Source organism: Brachycentrus maculatus, unplaced genomic scaffold, assembly GCF_059751285.1.
Source record: "Brachycentrus maculatus isolate JH-2025_06_01 unplaced genomic scaffold, ASM5975128v1 h1tg000153l, whole genome shotgun sequence".
Taxonomy (NCBI): Eukaryota; Metazoa; Arthropoda; class Insecta; order Trichoptera; family Brachycentridae; genus Brachycentrus; species Brachycentrus maculatus.
Genome location: NW_028280906.1, coordinates 671,233 through 688,415, shown reverse-complemented (window position 1 = coordinate 688,415; position 17,183 = coordinate 671,233). Strand labels below are relative to the sequence as shown.

The 17,183-nt window shown below is 35.5% G+C and overlaps 2 protein-coding genes across 4 annotated transcripts in view; both read right to left on the bottom strand.

Annotated features, from left to right (window-relative positions):
- The window catches only part of LOC148308664 (neuronal calcium sensor 2), a 45,103-nt gene extending 28,622 nt beyond the window's left edge, over positions 1-16,481 (bottom strand). The window contains exons 1-2 of one of the 3 annotated variants that reach the window (XM_088261319.1): positions 15,534-16,481; positions 14,551-14,668 (exon numbers count right to left, since the gene is read on the bottom strand). The gene's annotated coding sequence lies outside the window, so the exon portion shown is untranslated. Of the gene's footprint in view, positions 1-135; positions 260-766; positions 961-14,550; positions 14,669-15,533 lie in introns of those variants that run through there. The other 2 variants (XM_088261320.1, XM_088261323.1) reach the window with 2 other exon arrangements.
- Nca (neurocalcin homolog) overlaps positions 1-17,183 on the bottom strand; it is a 56,948-nt gene that overhangs the window by 36,964 nt on the left and 2,801 nt on the right. The window lies entirely within an intron of this gene.

Sequence of the window (17,183 nt, the reverse complement as noted above, 5' to 3'; positions counted from 1 at the left end):
CATCCTTTTACAAATTTTGACATATATATTTTTTTTTATTTGGATTCAATAATAACTTTGTGACGACACACAACCACCACATGTAATTGAATCTTCTCAACAGTGATGCCAAAATATTTCGAGAGATAGTGGTACCTGGTCACGAGGTGTTCTCGCTCTCTCGGGGTAGGACCAAACGGCGTTCAAGTTTACGTTGATAGTCCTTGCCGACTAACAAAACCCTGCATCGTACAAGTACCTAGTACTTAGCTGTGGCACTTGGCGCCAGCAGGGGTGCTTCCTGCTGCCGGGGAACGGGCGATATTCACACTCGAGATCGAAGTCAACTGTCAAAATCATATGTTTATTTTACTTTCTTCCTTCTAAAATGAGTACGAGCGTTCTATTTGGATTCTATTGTTCGACCGCGGGAAGATCTCTAAAAACATTTATTCGACGTGATCGTAACGTTTTATTTATTTTACAAAGGCGGCGTTACAGATCATACGTGGGCTGGAAGACTGTACACGTATCGTACGTAGCTGGGCAGGAGCGCGCGGCTGCGGAAAGTAACGACCAGGTAACACCGGTCGGCCACAGTTATGCAGAGAATGGCGGCAATCAATCACGGCTCGCGTAAAATACACAATAAAAAGCGATCAATGCGGGAATACTGTTGCCACGAGGCAAAATAAACAAGCTTCGGAAATCCGCGCTATACTAATTAAGTAAGAGAGAGAGAATGGTGATCTCGCGCGAAGAAGAAAGGGGAAGTAATGTCGCTTACCTGAATAGTCCTCGCGAAATAGTGATATGGTCAGTGTGACATTAAACGACGGCACGGATACGATCACTTTCCCATCGACGAGACGAGACGATCCTCGAGCGCAGCGTATACCGAAGTGCGCTACGAATGTCGCGGGTCGGTGGTCGCACACACTGGCTCGGCGTACTCGGCTCGGCGTAGGGATGCGAGTCCACTGCGGGGAGGAACAGGGGTCGCACGCGGCCGGCGGGGCTTAGATCAATATTGGCAGCGCTCTCGCCGCGCGCGCGCCGCCCGCCCGCCCCGCCGCCCTGCCGCCCGCGCCGCCCGCGCGGGACGCGCCGCGCCACTGCTCCGCGAGCGCCGGAGGGCGCCGCCGCCACCGGCCGAGCGGTGCATATGCCACTACCTCCGCCACCACCTTACTATACATCATCGTACGCTTTAACTGCGTGCGGTAACTTCCCTTCGGAATAAACATATAAATCCACAACTGGATATTGATTAAGGTCATTTCGACTTCTAAATCAAATTCCGGACATCTAGATTTATAATTATAAATGTTTAGAACCCGTGTTATTAATATCTATACAATTTCAAACAAATTAGTGAAGGATGACATAATTCGCCGAATAAAATCATCCGACCGGAAGAGCCTTACCCTACGTATATAGCCCGAGTATTCTTTCATTGTTCTACCACTTCGGTATTATATGCTATTTATCGTCTCGGATGAGCGTAGTCTTTATTCGCCCGAGTAGTGTACTTCAGAGACTCGCTATATTGTATAGAAGCGCTACATCCTTGGATCATTTCAACGAGGAGGCGAAAGATTCTCGAGAGAGCGCACGTAAATAATAACAGAGACTGAGTACTTAGCGAGAAGGGTCTGCTTTAGGGTAGCCATTTTTCCCGATTAGGGAATACGAGTCCGGAGCCCGGAGGTTTATCATCTTCAAAAATCCGGGATTTTCACGATTGGGAGGAATTTTCTTATACATCCGCGGACAAAAAAGTCCCACTCGCTAAAAATATCTTTATGTTGGTTTACATATCCGATGAAAACCATTCACTTTTGGTAAAAACAAAAAGGATACTTTAAATACCCTGACTTCCATATTCACATCGTAAAAAGGATATCTCAATCATTCTACTGAAACATCTACGGTATATCTTCAGTGTTAATAAACAGTATGTTTACTATAGTCCTCAAATGTTAGAATTACGCGGTTTTCTAATACTAATACATAATTTACATCGGATGACAAAAGTTGTATCATACCTGGACAGAACTATTATAGATGGGCCCAAACCGTAAACTGTCATACACCCTATCATGACGTAGTATGAATGCTTTCATCGTGTCATTCTCATTTGCTCGGCTAACAATGTTTTTTCGCATGACTGAAGAGTTACTAGTATTATTTTAAACTACACCTTGGTGGAGTTAGAAAATATCACAACATTTTTTACTTAACAGTCTTCTCACGCGCCTCCGTTCGCCTCCCTTCTATAGATTCTCCATTCTATAGATACAGTTTCTTCGAGCTGTTTTTATCAGGCTCCTCCGGGTATATTCTGAACACTTAACTCGACGAGAAAGTTCACGTTCCGGAGTGCTTACCCCCCACAATGCGATAATATTATATTTGATCACGACGCCAATTTCCTCAAAGCTTTTCATAATTTCCATCTTACGCTTATACTAATGCAAGTAAGACGAGACTAGTATTATATTTGTATTTTGCAAGTAAGTAAGACGAGAATAGTATTATATACTGTGCAAAGACAAATTATTTATTTCATAAATGTAAAACCAATAAAAATTAAATTCTTTGATAAAAATAACAATACATTTGTGACAATAAGTTTACCCTTAAATGCATACCGTTGCAATTCTGCAACAAATTTAGAATTAGCTTCACATACGGTGTTTGAAAATGGTGCGGAATGCATCGAAACACGTGTCGCAGTAGATTTTAAGAAATAGTGGTATTTTTACTAAGTAAAACTTTAATAAAAAACAATTTAACATCAGTTGAAACAGCCTGACATTGTTAAAATTCAGTGTTGCATAATCGCCACACACCTTGTTAGAATTAAGTCATATGTAATGTATATAATCTTATAATTAAAAAAAATTAAAACAAATAATAATAAATAAAAAAAAATTGACTTAACATGTAAGTATTTCGGCTCAACGCAGGCCATGCCTAAAGAGCCGTAATATATATAATAAAAAATGTATGTATCTATGGAATAAATAAATAAAAAATAAAAATAAAAAAATAAAAATAACTTAACTCAATTTTGACATGAGTGGTGATTGACTTATAAGATGAAAATTTATGATATAGAGGTACTGAAAGTTCCTTAAGACACTTTGGTACGTGAAGCAGGGCTTTCCCGACAACCCTGTGGTGTCACCCCGGGCGGAAAAATCACATCTCCACATGCGTTGACAGAGAAAATGATTGGAAACGGAAAATCGGCCATACATATATCGACATAGATAGATATCGCGCAATAAATCATTCGTGCGTGAGTTTCAGCTGTTTCGACAGTTCGTTATTAGCGGACATTAGGGTAGAAAAAAAGGCCGCGATTGTCCAGCCAAACAGAGCATGTGAAGGAGATGTTAGGGCAATCTAAGTAATGCATTAAAGTCATATATTCTCATTTACCCATTTCAAAATCGTGATTTTATTCGTATAATTAACATAGCAGCTTTCTGAAGTACGATTAGTAAAAGTGAAAATAAAGTTGATTTAATTTAATTGCGTTTAAATTTTTTGTACAGTATGTATACATTGGCGGAACGATTGATATGAAACAATATCTTCCAAACAACCGAAAACAGAATGGTATTACTGATAAATGCTAAACCGTTTTAAATCAGTTGATAGATAGCGCTTGTACCCATAAGATATAAATTATGAAAAATTGCCGAAGGAACGATTTTAAAATAAAATACAATATGTACCGCTAATTTTAGGGTTTAGGTGAGGATTTTACGGATAGTAACGTTTTAACATTGCATTAAGGTTAACAGAGAAGGTGCAAAAGCAGATTTCATTCCATTAAGTATCTGGTAGGTTGGAAGGAATAACTAAAAATATTATAATGGAAAGCCCCGCGAATTTGATACATCACGATCAGAAATGTAGAGTTCAATCCTGTGTATCAAAGTAAACCATTGATACATAGGCACCGTGGCGTAGATTGGTAGACGCTCGACTGCGGAACTGTCGTCGCGGGTTCGATTCCCGCCAATTGCGAAATAATTTTTTTAAATATTTATTTTTAATCTATCCGGGTGTTTGTAGTGAATTTCTCGTATCTTCCCTTACGATCCCACCCGCAGACAAGCCTCAAAAATGGAGGCTTTGCGGATTCTACTTTCAAAAAATATATTGAAAAACATGTTGAAAAAAAGAGTGATTAGTAGTATCAATAACTCAAGTGTCAGGAAATCAATGAGAAAAGACAAGACAAGGTCCTGTAAAGCGCTTGGGACAGAATCCTGAATTTTTTCTCCAATTCAGCCGGACTTTGTAATGTATTTTTCATTTCATGTAACGCCGTCTTTATTCCACATACAACAATTTTAAAGTTTTCACTGAATGAATACGCGAAGTTAACATGCGGTCCGATAGATTCTGTAAATTGGTCTTCACCGAGTCGTGTGATGAGTGCTGCAACATCATCCACAGCAGTCATATGGGCAATATTGCAATTCCCGCGATCACAAGCTGCCAATAGTTCGCTCATAATCTTCTTAAACTTAGATTCAACTTTTGTAATGATATTTATTGGTGCAATTGCTACTATATAATAATTGCAAGTATATAGTTTTTTAAGAAACAATTATTTTTTGCCGTCGACTCAAGAGGACTACAAAGGCATATAACAACTCCAAACGGGACCACAAAAATTAAATAAAGGGAATTTTGTAAACTTTACATCTTGTATTTGTTTTTAATTAATTACTTTCGTTTTTACAACAATGGGTATTTTTTTAGACCGACTCTTATTCTTGTTCAAACCAATTTCGTTTTATATTTAATGAATTACATGTGTACTAAAGAAATCCCAACCGATTAATGCCGTACAAAATATACGTTCTATGGAACCAGGGAAAAATTGTTCAAACTTGCGTTAATATGATCAAAAATCAAATTCAAGCGAAAAGAGGCACAAAGGGGGCGGTAAAGTCAAACACCGGCCGACCTTACAAGGGAGGGGGGGCCTGGAGCTCGTATTTGACTTCGTATTACTTGGAAAAAAGGCTCGTATTTTTGTTAATTCAAAGTGGAACTGGGTGCGCGTAGAGGGACACGGGACCCTCCGCTACTAACTCGGCTGTCCAAACTCAAAACACAGTAAGGGACATTTTTTTTGTAGTATGTTTTTTTTGCACTTTTGGACTAAGTAGATTCTACTTAGTCCAAAAATGCAAAAAAAGTACTACAAAATAATGTCCCTTACTGTGTTTTAAGTTTGGACAGCCGATTACTGGGCGAGGGTGATTTTTTTTTTCAGAAGTTTTTATATTCTTATATTTAACTCGTAGGACCATTTTTTATTAATTTGGCATTAACTTTGTGGAACGACATGGTGATTATTAAAAATTACACACCTGTATTAGACTACTAATTGAATTTTATTTTATTTCATTTCTCACCACCAGTTTCAAAAACTACTGGTATTTTCATCGACAGGTGATCAGGTGTTTTTGTGATCACCCATCGATGAAAACATCTGTAGTTTTCGAGACTTCTTCTAACCCTTATCCGCACCCAATGGTGGGTAGGACACTGCAACATATTGACGCAGTGTTATCTTGATCGATACTTAGATCCACTTAGAGGTGATCACTCCTGCGCTTCAGGGACCAGTCCAGGGCAATATCAAATAAATATCAGAGTGTAACATCACTAATATTTATTTTCATCCCATCCCCCCTGGGAATCGAACCCAGTTGCTCCAGCACGGTAGGTAAACACGCTAACCATTACACCACGGGGGCAGACGTGTGAAATGAAATAAAACTAAATTCGTAGTCTAATACAAGTGTTAAATTTTTAATTATCAACTCGTTGGTACGTGTATTTTCGTGCCAGATCAAGGATGTTTCCAAAAACAGGTTATTATTACCCAACCCTCCTACATCGTAAAGAAATGACGCGATACAGTTTGGAGATATTCATTCTTCATATGGTCTTCATATTGAGCTTCGGACGTATTTCGGGAAAATTGAAATAAATAAAGCCGATAGGTACAACTCTAGATATAAATATCCCAAGCCCATCAAGGTGTTCGCCGTGTAAATCAATAGGGTATTTCACACATTCGGAATCGTAAACGTATTTCAGAATATGCTCACATACTCACCGGGGAATGGAAGCGCCGTCCGACCCAATCAAAGAAAGAATAATAATAATAACAGGACCCAGAGGATCGAGTCTACGTCACTTGAGGAGCCGGGACTTTATTTATTTTTCATATTATTTTTTGACATCTCATCAGAGATGAAGAAGAATATGGATGTCTGGGCATTGACGGGGCTGACGACCGTCATAGGCTGGTTTGAGTGATCACTTTACACACGTGTAACATTCACCAATTATACCCATTATTGACAACCACACTACTCAAATCCTTGGAAGTTCTATATATATATATACATGAACCAATTTAGAAACCTTGTTCTTGAATCACTAGAACATTACTAGATACATTTATTGGTGAGATGAAAAGAAGCTTTTTATAGAGCAGAAATATTATTTTGTTATTTATTATTTTGGCTTTATTTATTTAATTTTATTTATTCGGCAGTCACTTTGTGGTAAAATCTATTAATTTTTTATTTAAGTTTTGCTTAGTAAATACCGCTATTTCTTCAAAACTACTGTGACACGTGTTTCGATGCATGCCGCATCAAAAGGTGTATGAAAATGATGCGGAATGCATCGAAACAAGGGTCACAGTAGATTTTTTTTAAGAAATAGTGGTATTTACTATTTAATTTTATTTGGAAAATTTACAGAACAGTTAGATAAATACATTCACATTAATGAGTAACAGAAAACAGGTATTTGTAACATTCCAGTTACAAAATTGTACATATGTAATTTAATATAAATACCTGGTAGAGGGGCGGGAGGGAGGCAAAGGGGAAAAGGGAAAGATCAAAGCTCTAGTCCAGGAAAAATTATGTGAAAATTGAGACACACCACATTATGAATATCGACTTACTATGTACGCGATCTCAGTGCTGACAATGTCGAGTAGAACATCGAAATTCCCATATTCATCGTTGAACAATTATGATGAATTTTTTTTTTTAATTACCTAACGTCCAAGTGATTCTGAAATCTAGCTACGGCTTATGCAACACCGTTTATCATGTCCCTACTCAGGCTTCAACTTTAAAAGTTTCATAGCCTATGCCTACTTGTGAGTGGATTTACTCTTTATGTTTAAAGTTACTATAATTTCATGTAATTCATGAGTGAAAATTCTAGGCAAAAACACTCGCTAGTTATGATGAACGATAAATCGGTAGTGTAAAGGCAAAGGGGTATATCTGTCTCAGACCAAATTTCACAGGAGAGCAAAAACAAACTTGTGAAATTAAATAACTCATTTGTTTACATATCTTAATAAAAGTAAAAAAAAGTATTGCAACTACAGCTATATCCTTTTGCCAGATTATGGAATACACTATTTTAGACATTTTGTGGAACAAACTTAGAGAATGAAAAATTAGACAGATATACCCCTTTGCCATTACACTACCGAAATATAGGAACCTTATTTAGAGTTTGTTCTACTCGTGGGAAGCGCTTAGGTGTCAGTTGTCCTGTGATCCAACCGGGATTATTGTATTAATTTCACTTATGCTATAAGTTGTCAAATTCAAACAATAAAACTCAAGACCAATCGTGGACGATATGACCAAAAAATGATTTAAATATAAGCTTTAGAAAAGGGGAAAGATTTGGTTTCGTAATGAAATATTGTGCCATTACATATAAGGCCCAGTGTTCATTAAATCGCAACATATTTTTCTCTAAACCCAGGTAACATTAGACGTATTTTTTTTCTTCTTATAACACCGTTTTTGTATTAGTATATATAATATAAGTTTTTCTTCGACAATAATATTAGGGTTTGAAAAGAAATGAGTTATTGAAAAGTAAGAAGTTTGAAAAAATATTGCAAAAATATTTTTTCAATGTATATAATCCAAAAACAAAATTGAGTTGAACGGTTGAGATCTAAGCCTTAAACGGAAGGGCAGCACAAGAGGATAAAGATCCATTTAAACTGAGCTAGTACTTTTGGTTATACATATAGCAATTTTGACCCATAGAAATTATAAGCTTTATAAGAAAGTATAAGCTTTAAAAAGGGAGAAAGATTTGGTTTTTACTGAAATCTTGTGTCATTACATAAAAGGTTTACGGAAGGGCGGCAAAAGAGGATGAAAGCGAAGTCCCGTTTGAACTGTGCTAGACTATTATGTTATATAGGGTTTTTCTAATAAGAGGTTTCATTTTGAATAGCCCGCTATCTGGGCAGCTGCCACTTTTGAAGCTGTCATCTTTTGACATTTGACAAGTAAAAACTACGCGATTAATAAAAATGCAACGATATACGCTTCAACAACGCATTAAAATTGTTAAAATTCACTACAAAAATGATGAAAATTTTGCAATCACAGTTCGCGAAACTAAAGCAGTTTTTGGTCGTCGTGAAGCGCCTTCTCGGCCAGCAATAGTGAAACTTGTTAAACAATTTGAGCTGTTGGGACAACTTAGTGATGTGAAGAATCGAAACCGTGTGCATCGCTCAAGAACAATTGGGAATATTGCTGCTGTAGCCCGCAGTGTTGACGAAAACCCAGGTTTGTCGATTCCTCGTCGATCTTTGGAATTAGGCATTTCACAAACGACATTACACCGTATTTTGCATAATGACTTAGGTTTTAAGGCTTTTAAAGTTTAGTTAACATAAGAACTCAAGCCGGTCGATCACCAGCAATGTAGCATATTCGCGAATTGGGTCCTTGAAATGCATCAAAATGATCCGGATTTTCATCGAAAAATCATATTCAGTGATGAGGCCCATTTTCACCTCGGAGGCTACGTGAATAAGCAGAGTTGCCGCATTTGGGGATCGGAAAATCCATGAATGCTTGTTGAAAAGCCTCTCCATCCTCAACGTGTCACTGTTTGGTGCGGTTTTTGGGCTGGCGGTGTGATTGGACCTTACTTATTCTAAAATGAGGCTGGTGCAACTGTTACGGTGAAAGGATTGCGCTATCGAGCTATGATTATATGGCCGGAATTGGAAGATATTGACGTGGACGACGTTTATTTTCAACAAGACGGCGCAACGTGCCACACAAGCAACGAAACAATCGCAATTTTGCAACAAAAATTTCCTGGCCGTGTTATTTCTCGAAGAGGTGATCACAGTTGGCCGCCGAGATCTTGTGATTTAACACCTTGAGACTTTTTTCTTTGGGGCCACGTGAAAGATAAGGTCTATGTCAATGCTCCGCAATCGATTGAAGACCTTAAAGATGAAATTCGTGAAGTTATCGAGGACATACAGCGGCAAATGTGCGAATTGGTCATGGAAAATTTCATGAAAAGTATATGGTGCTGCAGCCGTAGCCGTAGCGGCCATTTGGCTGATGTCGTTTTCTATCGTTAATCGCATTTTTTTATCTTAACAATGCAATAAATATTCATTGATTTATCTTAAAATATACTAGTTTTTTTCAATTATCAAAATGAAACCTCTTATTGGATAACCCTATACATATAGACGTTATGACCCAAAGAAATGATTTAAATATAATTTGTTATATCTCCATTAGTTGCGATGAATGCATAGAAATTAAATTCCATTTGTCTTTACATATATGCACTTTTCTGTCAAGATAACTTTGTAACCAGTGATGAGACACCCATTGATTCTAAGTTTTTGTAACTTATAGAGCAATATTTTGTGGCAAACCCTAAAAATGATTTTGAAAAGTCGGTATAGATGGAATCTACTTGAAGTTAATTTTCTAGTGAACCTGATATGTATTTCTGATAGATCAAATGATTGGATAGTATTGACTTTCCACTTGTGAATCCGTTTTGTTCGGAACATACGATTTGTCCGCTTAAAGAAGAGAGAATTTGCACATGAGAATATTCAGATTTCATTCTAGTACGTAACTGTCGTTTATGTAACGAATTGTTTGGAAAATCTATTGTATTGCATTAAATCGATTGTATGATAGTGATGATTTTTACAAGTGTATTATTAATCGTGATTGTACATATTTTTGTTAATATTGCTAAAGGCATTAGCCGTAAGTAAAATACAATAAAATAAAAATCAGCTTTAGAATGATTTGGTTTCTTACTGAAATCTTGTCTCTGTTGAATTCTAGAATTCGTGAAGATGGCCATTCAAGAATTACGAGGAGCTCAACGAGCTGCTCTCCGGCGTGACCGTCGCTCGGGGAGGCTTCCTGCCCAACATCTTGGCCATCCTCCAGCCCAAGAGGATAGAGAGGAATGCGTAACAATTCGTCGACTCACCTTTTCCCCGCTTCAGACACAGCCCACTCGACACCTCGAGACCGATTGACGACGTTTATTTTATTTTATTTTTTATCTATCATTATCATCATCATCCCATTATTATCTTTAGAAGCGCCCTTGAGATAGTATTTTATGAAAATGGCTATATATAAATTATAAATAATAAATAATAAAACCCCTATCCGCACCCCAATGATGCATAGGGCACTGCGTCATATAAACGCAGTGTTATCTTGATCGTTTACACATGAAGGAAAGGTGATCAGCCCTCCGCTTCAGGTACCAGTCCAGGGTAATAATATTCAATAAATATTACAGTGAAAAAATCACTTATATTTATTTTACCCTCCTTGGGAATCGAACCCGGGACCTCCAGAACGGTAGCCGAGCGTGCTGACCATTACACTACGGAGGCGGACAAAAATTAAAATAAATTATAATTATTCTTAATAAATAAAAATGAGATAAACTGTGATATTAAAATAAATATTTGTTAATTATTCATCGGTTTATAAATATTTTTTATTCAACTTCCGTGACTAAATTAACCCTACACTCAGTTTTGTAAACAAACAGTAGAGATAGAAATCAGTGGCTAATAATGCATATAAATATGTGTTTTTTAAAACAAATAATCTTATTTAATTTTAGCGTTATTTCGTTGAGCGCCAACATCAATTAGTGCTGAAGGCAAAAACGTTAAAAATGGATTATTTCCTTAAACTAAGCTATAGTAAAAGCAATGAAATCAATAACCATCGTAATTGATGTTAAATATAGTGTTCTTTAAGTGTGTACAAATTTTGATCCACAAATGGTGGTTTTTCTCCACTTAGGAATAATTCATATCGAGATTTTAATTGACGTCTCGACGATGAAGAATATAGACAGAGAAAGAAATTTATCGGAATATGAAAGTCGAGGCATTTATAGAGCTTACGGCCTGTCATTGGCTAATTTATACCCATAATTAACAACCACATCAACGCATTATATTGTCGTTGCCAAACATGATTTTAATGGTGAACGTTACGCAGCGTATAGTGTTATCACCAAAATGCATATATACACATATCAACAGACTTCTTCATCTATGTTGAGAGTACGATAGAAACCTTGATATGGTATTCAAGACATGCGTAGTGAGACCCAAAAATTATCGGCACAAAGGTGCTTGGATGGCAAAATAAACAATAAAATTGATATCATACTTATGCGATTTTTTTGTTGCGAAAACTGATAATTATCACCGTAAACCGGACTGCTGCAAGCTAGGTTCTATATTATATATATATATATATATATATATATATATATATATATATATATATATATATATATATATATATATATATATATATATATATATATATTAGATAACACGGCAAACAACCGTAAATATAAAAGAGATAATGACAGCGGAATAAAAAAAACAAGATCCTGTTTTATGAAATTAAGCAGGTGTTGAAATGTTCTAAATTTACTGACTAGAGCAAATTACTTAAAAATTCAGACGAAGGTCAGTGTAATTTATTTTCATCGATACATGTATTTACTCATTTGTGTTTTTTTACAACTGGTCATTAAATATATTCGCTTTTCTTATCACTAAGCTAAAAACTCAATTACAATGATTCCTTTTGTATGTGCTAGCAAATTGGCAGAAAAAAACGAATGAGTACGAAACAAATAATGTATGACTACGCATTTCGCCGAAATACTCGGAGAAACATTGAATTCCAAAGAGATTGTTATTGTTTAAAATCATCCCAACCCTTACCATTTGTGAAAAATAGAGTGTGCGCACGTCATGTAAAAAGAAATTAAATCTACTACCATTACAAAATTAACACGAAAGCCTTTATTTTTTTTGTTTTTGGCGATTTTCAGTGTTCCTATTTCAAGAGAATTTTAACTAAAGCAACACGAATCCTGCATAGTAGATATATGGGTTATCGAGTATCGAGTGAGGTTTAAATGAAGATATTCGTTATACGATTAAAATTATAAATATTTGAAATAAAACATTTCTGCAAAAATTATGAAAGAAAATATTGAAATATTCGTTGAATATCCTAAATTAGTACCGACGCAATTTATTTCTATTCTCCGCAAGGGGCTTGTGCGGGTATGAAAATGCAACCCCGAGTGGCCTAGTCATTGCTGCTATTCTTCTTTTCTGCCGTTTCTCCCTATTTCCTCTCCTAAATAACGTCTTTATTCCTAAAAAGATTCCACTAACGTATCTAGCAGAACTGATAACCCTGCCTGCATATAGTTAACACCCAATGCGGTGCCTTGCGGACCATATGGGTGCGGCCATTATAAGTACCTACATCATCCTATGCGTGGAATAGACGAAAAATGCCATCGTCAATTGCTAGATTCGTATTTCATTTTCAAGCTTAGATGGGGTGACACCACCGCATTAGTTTAAGTGAAACGAATTAATCAGTAAGCAGAAGCATTCATACGGATTACGAAGTATATGGGTCGCTCGAGTAAGTTGGATTCAGTCTAGGAGCGAGCAGTACGCGTGTAGGTAGCTACATTCGGCGAACGCGTGACGCGATTCAAAATCTGTCTCCACAACACAACACATGACATTTTAAAGGGATAGACGGCATTATTACACAAATATAGTAATGGGCAGTAGCTCCAACGCGGTAATGATACAAGCTCGGTGCCAAATGTATTTGTCGTCATAAAAATATTTTTGGCATTGTTAAACTTCAATCCCCCTTAGGGCGTCTGTCCACTACACGAAATTAAACGGAATTTTACCGTCCGGCACGTCAGTTAGCGTTTTAAAACGATGATTGGCTTGGATTGGCTTGTGCTCTTGACCACCTTTCTTCGGATCGGAGCTCTTGATCGGTGCGTGAATACGTTACGCGTAAATTCGATCACGCTAAACTGTCATAGTCGCTTTCGTTTTTCAAAACCGGACTGCCGGACGGTCAAATTCCGGGTAGTGGACAATCGCCCTTAGGAGAGTTAATTTTATTTCTAAATGTCGAGCTACGCAAGTAAAACACAACCCAATGTGAAGGGCTTTTAATTCGAACGCTGATTTTATTTTATTTCATTTCAAAATACGTTTAAATCAGAAAGACAAACTTTATTCAAATGAGATTTTTAATTCGCTTTTCAAAGAAAGGACCGTATTTTCATTGTTTTATTAAGCTTTTTAAAAAATATAAAGCTTACAATTATTAATTGAACATCTAAATTTATTTATTTAAAATCGATTATTAAAAGTAATAATAGTTGATGTGTATGTGAATTTTTAGCGTTTTGTATAAAAAACGATTTGTATTACGACATTTTGAAAATCCTGAATAAGATTTGTATTTACAGTAAAGACAAAAAATACCAAAATATAATATTGTATTCTAATTCTGTCACGTTCGTTAAGTTATTATGTGTCAACATATTTAGGTACGAAGGCATCTTCATTTTCATACATGGGTAAAGTGATATAATATCATCAGTCATCTTAACATCGTATTATTCTTGTTGGTAGTTGCTCGATGTTAATGTTACAAATATCTCAATAACCTCAACATATTAACCGAGATAGGGTGATTGCTTTATTAATCAGTTCACAATAAGGAATTTACATTATTAAGTTGTATTGTATGGAAGTGAAGCGTGGAATTGGCAAAAGTAGAGTGAATGCAGTCGAAATGCGTTCTCTCAGTGGGGCAAAACGTTTTTACGACAGATGTTCGAATGGTGATATAAGGAAAGAATGCAGGGCTGAGATAAGCATTATCGATAAAAATAAGATATGTATTTCGAGATGGTTTGGGTATGTGAATGGAATGAAGAAAGGATAGTTGTTTTTAAAAAAAAATTATGAGGAGAACGCGGTTGGAAGTAGAAACAGAGGAAGACCGGGAAAAACTTCAGGAAACGTCAGGAGTCGGAATAATCGGCGTGTATGTATGACATGTATGAATGAGGAAAAGGCGAAGATTGTGTGCAAATACAGATTGGTGTGGCGTTCTATTCTCTTTGCCTACCCCTGCGGGGAAGCGGCCTGTTGGTAGTTGGTTAGTTAGTTTAGTTAGGTTGTAATTCTTACTTGTGGCCTTTTTACCCATAACAGGATGATATTACGTTTCAAACACATCAATAACACATTCAATAGTCAAGGTTCCAGTTTAAAATTTAAAGTTTACTCACATTGGTTGCTTGGAGACTCACTCCCGATTGGCTCGCTGGTGACAATACATAACTTCTGGGATTATCTTCGCGAATTCTTGAAGGTGATAAACACGACATCATTTACCATTTTTTACAGCTGAAAAAAAAACACGTTGAAAACAAAATATTTAATATCATGAATATATGTATGTATAATATATAGCCATGAACTTTATCGAATTGCTTAGTGGAAAAATATAAAATTCAAGAATACGGATGTTGTTAGCTTATTGTCGATTCCAAGAATATTTAAGTGAACGGGATGAATAAGTTGGAATAACTAAAATCTATTTTTTTTTTTTAAATCGTATCCCATATCGCTCAATCCTTTCAAGAACGTCATAAATCAAAAATCGTCAATTTTAAGTTGTGCATGTTTTCAGAATGCCCAGAAAATGTACTTTATACCAGCAAAAGTGGCATATTTTTAACTAAATATTTACCCGCTATAGGGCAGAAAGTGTTGTTTTAGCATTTTGAGGAAAAGGTATTGTTTAATATTTTTTTTAATTATACTAAATATTTTTCAAATGGAGAAAAAACCTTCAGGTTTTACCTAAAAAGATCTGTTGCACAGTAAAAAGATCAAAAATTGGCTTGATATTTATTCTTAATATATTGTATTGTATTTTTAAACATTAAAAACGTTCTCCTGAAAAATAAAGTTTTTTGATTTATGACGTTCTTGAAATAAGTGAGCGATATACGCTATGCACGATTGTAGAAATAAGCCTAAGCAATTTAAGAATATTAAAATTGTAATGCTGATCTTTCACAAAAATGAGAAATTCAATTTTTTGTTTTGTTTCACAAATATCTCAGTTAATTTTTATTTTTATTGAGGTAAAACTGTTAAAATCTATTTAGGTTTTAAAACCGTATAATATTTTCGTATTTTGGACATACGCTGTTGAACGTCTCATTCTCACAAGGACCAGCGATTAATATCAATTAAAACTTACCAAATAGTGTCATCAGAAGGGTGGGTTACTGTGTAGCATTCTGTGATATATTTTTAGAAGTCATCGGATCACAGCATTGTCGGGTGCATCTTATTTTAGTCTAGCATCTTGATAAGGTATTGTCGTATTTGGGTTTATGTACTGGGCATAGTTGAAGTGAGCATAATGCGATGTTTTCACAGTGAAACTATTCATCTCGACATCTGTTACTTCACATCCTGACTCTTAGCAAACAACTTTACTGGTTCAAACGAACTGACATTGTTATATGAAATTATAATTTATTTCTTCATAACGTAACTACTTGATACAAACATATTTATTCATGAGCCAATATTGTTGAGTTTATTTAAGTAGGGCGACAATAATAATAAAACGAGAAAAACTAAACAATCTTAGTAGGAAGAGTGAAAACAGTTATTTAAATACATGTTTCACAAATATTTTAGCTCAAACGTAGAATTTATCGAATTTTTACCACAAGGTACCCGGAAACATTACAATCAACACTCAATGACATCCTTTTACATAATTATTTAACAGATAGACAGAAAATAACCGGGTTTTTTTTATTGTTTGAACAAGACGATGAACATTTTATTTCAAAACAAATTCAACCACACATGGATATTTTTTGTTGTAATGTCGATCATATGCTCTTATGTTGTATTAACATAATATTTATAAGTTCTCATAATTTACTCATAATTTATTTGTATTATTATTGTAAAACATCGTGACTTCCACACCAACCACAAGAACGGTGATTTTTTAATAGAGGGTTTTACAATAAATTATTATTCATTTTATAATGTATGTTAATTTAGTGAAATGGTGTGCATGTTATAATATCAATTCTATGTATTACGTTTGGTACCTTAAAACAGACATAAGTGCGCCAAACCAACTGAAAACTATATTGAAACATTATTTACTTTCTCATATTTAAGTTTTGTACTGACATTTCTTGGTGGAACTGCATTTTATAGAATAAAATAACAACTATGTAATTTTTTTCCACATAAATTTTATTTGACCAGCAACCGGGTTTCCTCGTAACCGACATCATCAGATCAGTCTGATTATGTCGGTTACGACGAAACCCGGTTGCTGGTCAAATAAAATTAACGTGGAAAAAATTACATACTTAATTGTTATTTTTATTTTACATATTTACTTTCTGTTATACTGAAGGCATTTCTGAAGTTGTAACAATTGTTTTTTTTTTACGGGAAAAATATATTTTAAGTTGCAAGCATTACAATATTATAAACTTAAATTAACGATCACAATAAACTCAGAGCATAAGTGTAAATAAATACACAGAAGATGTTCACACCAACACCAAACATTCAAATCATAAATTGAAAATAAAGCCATTACGCAATATGGAAGTATCGTAGGGTTGTGAAACAAACAGCCCTCGATTGCGGTGAACATTGATTAACAATTTAAAGGGGAGGTGTCTGTCTCTATCACATCCATCACACTGAAATTAGTGTGCTCGAGGTACTAATCTATCAATGCTTAATAATAACATAATGGTATACAAAATTGCAAATTGGCATGTAAATCAATACTGATCAAGTTAATTGGACAGAAACACAAGTTCAAAGAGTATAATACAACAAACAAATATCAATTTTGTAT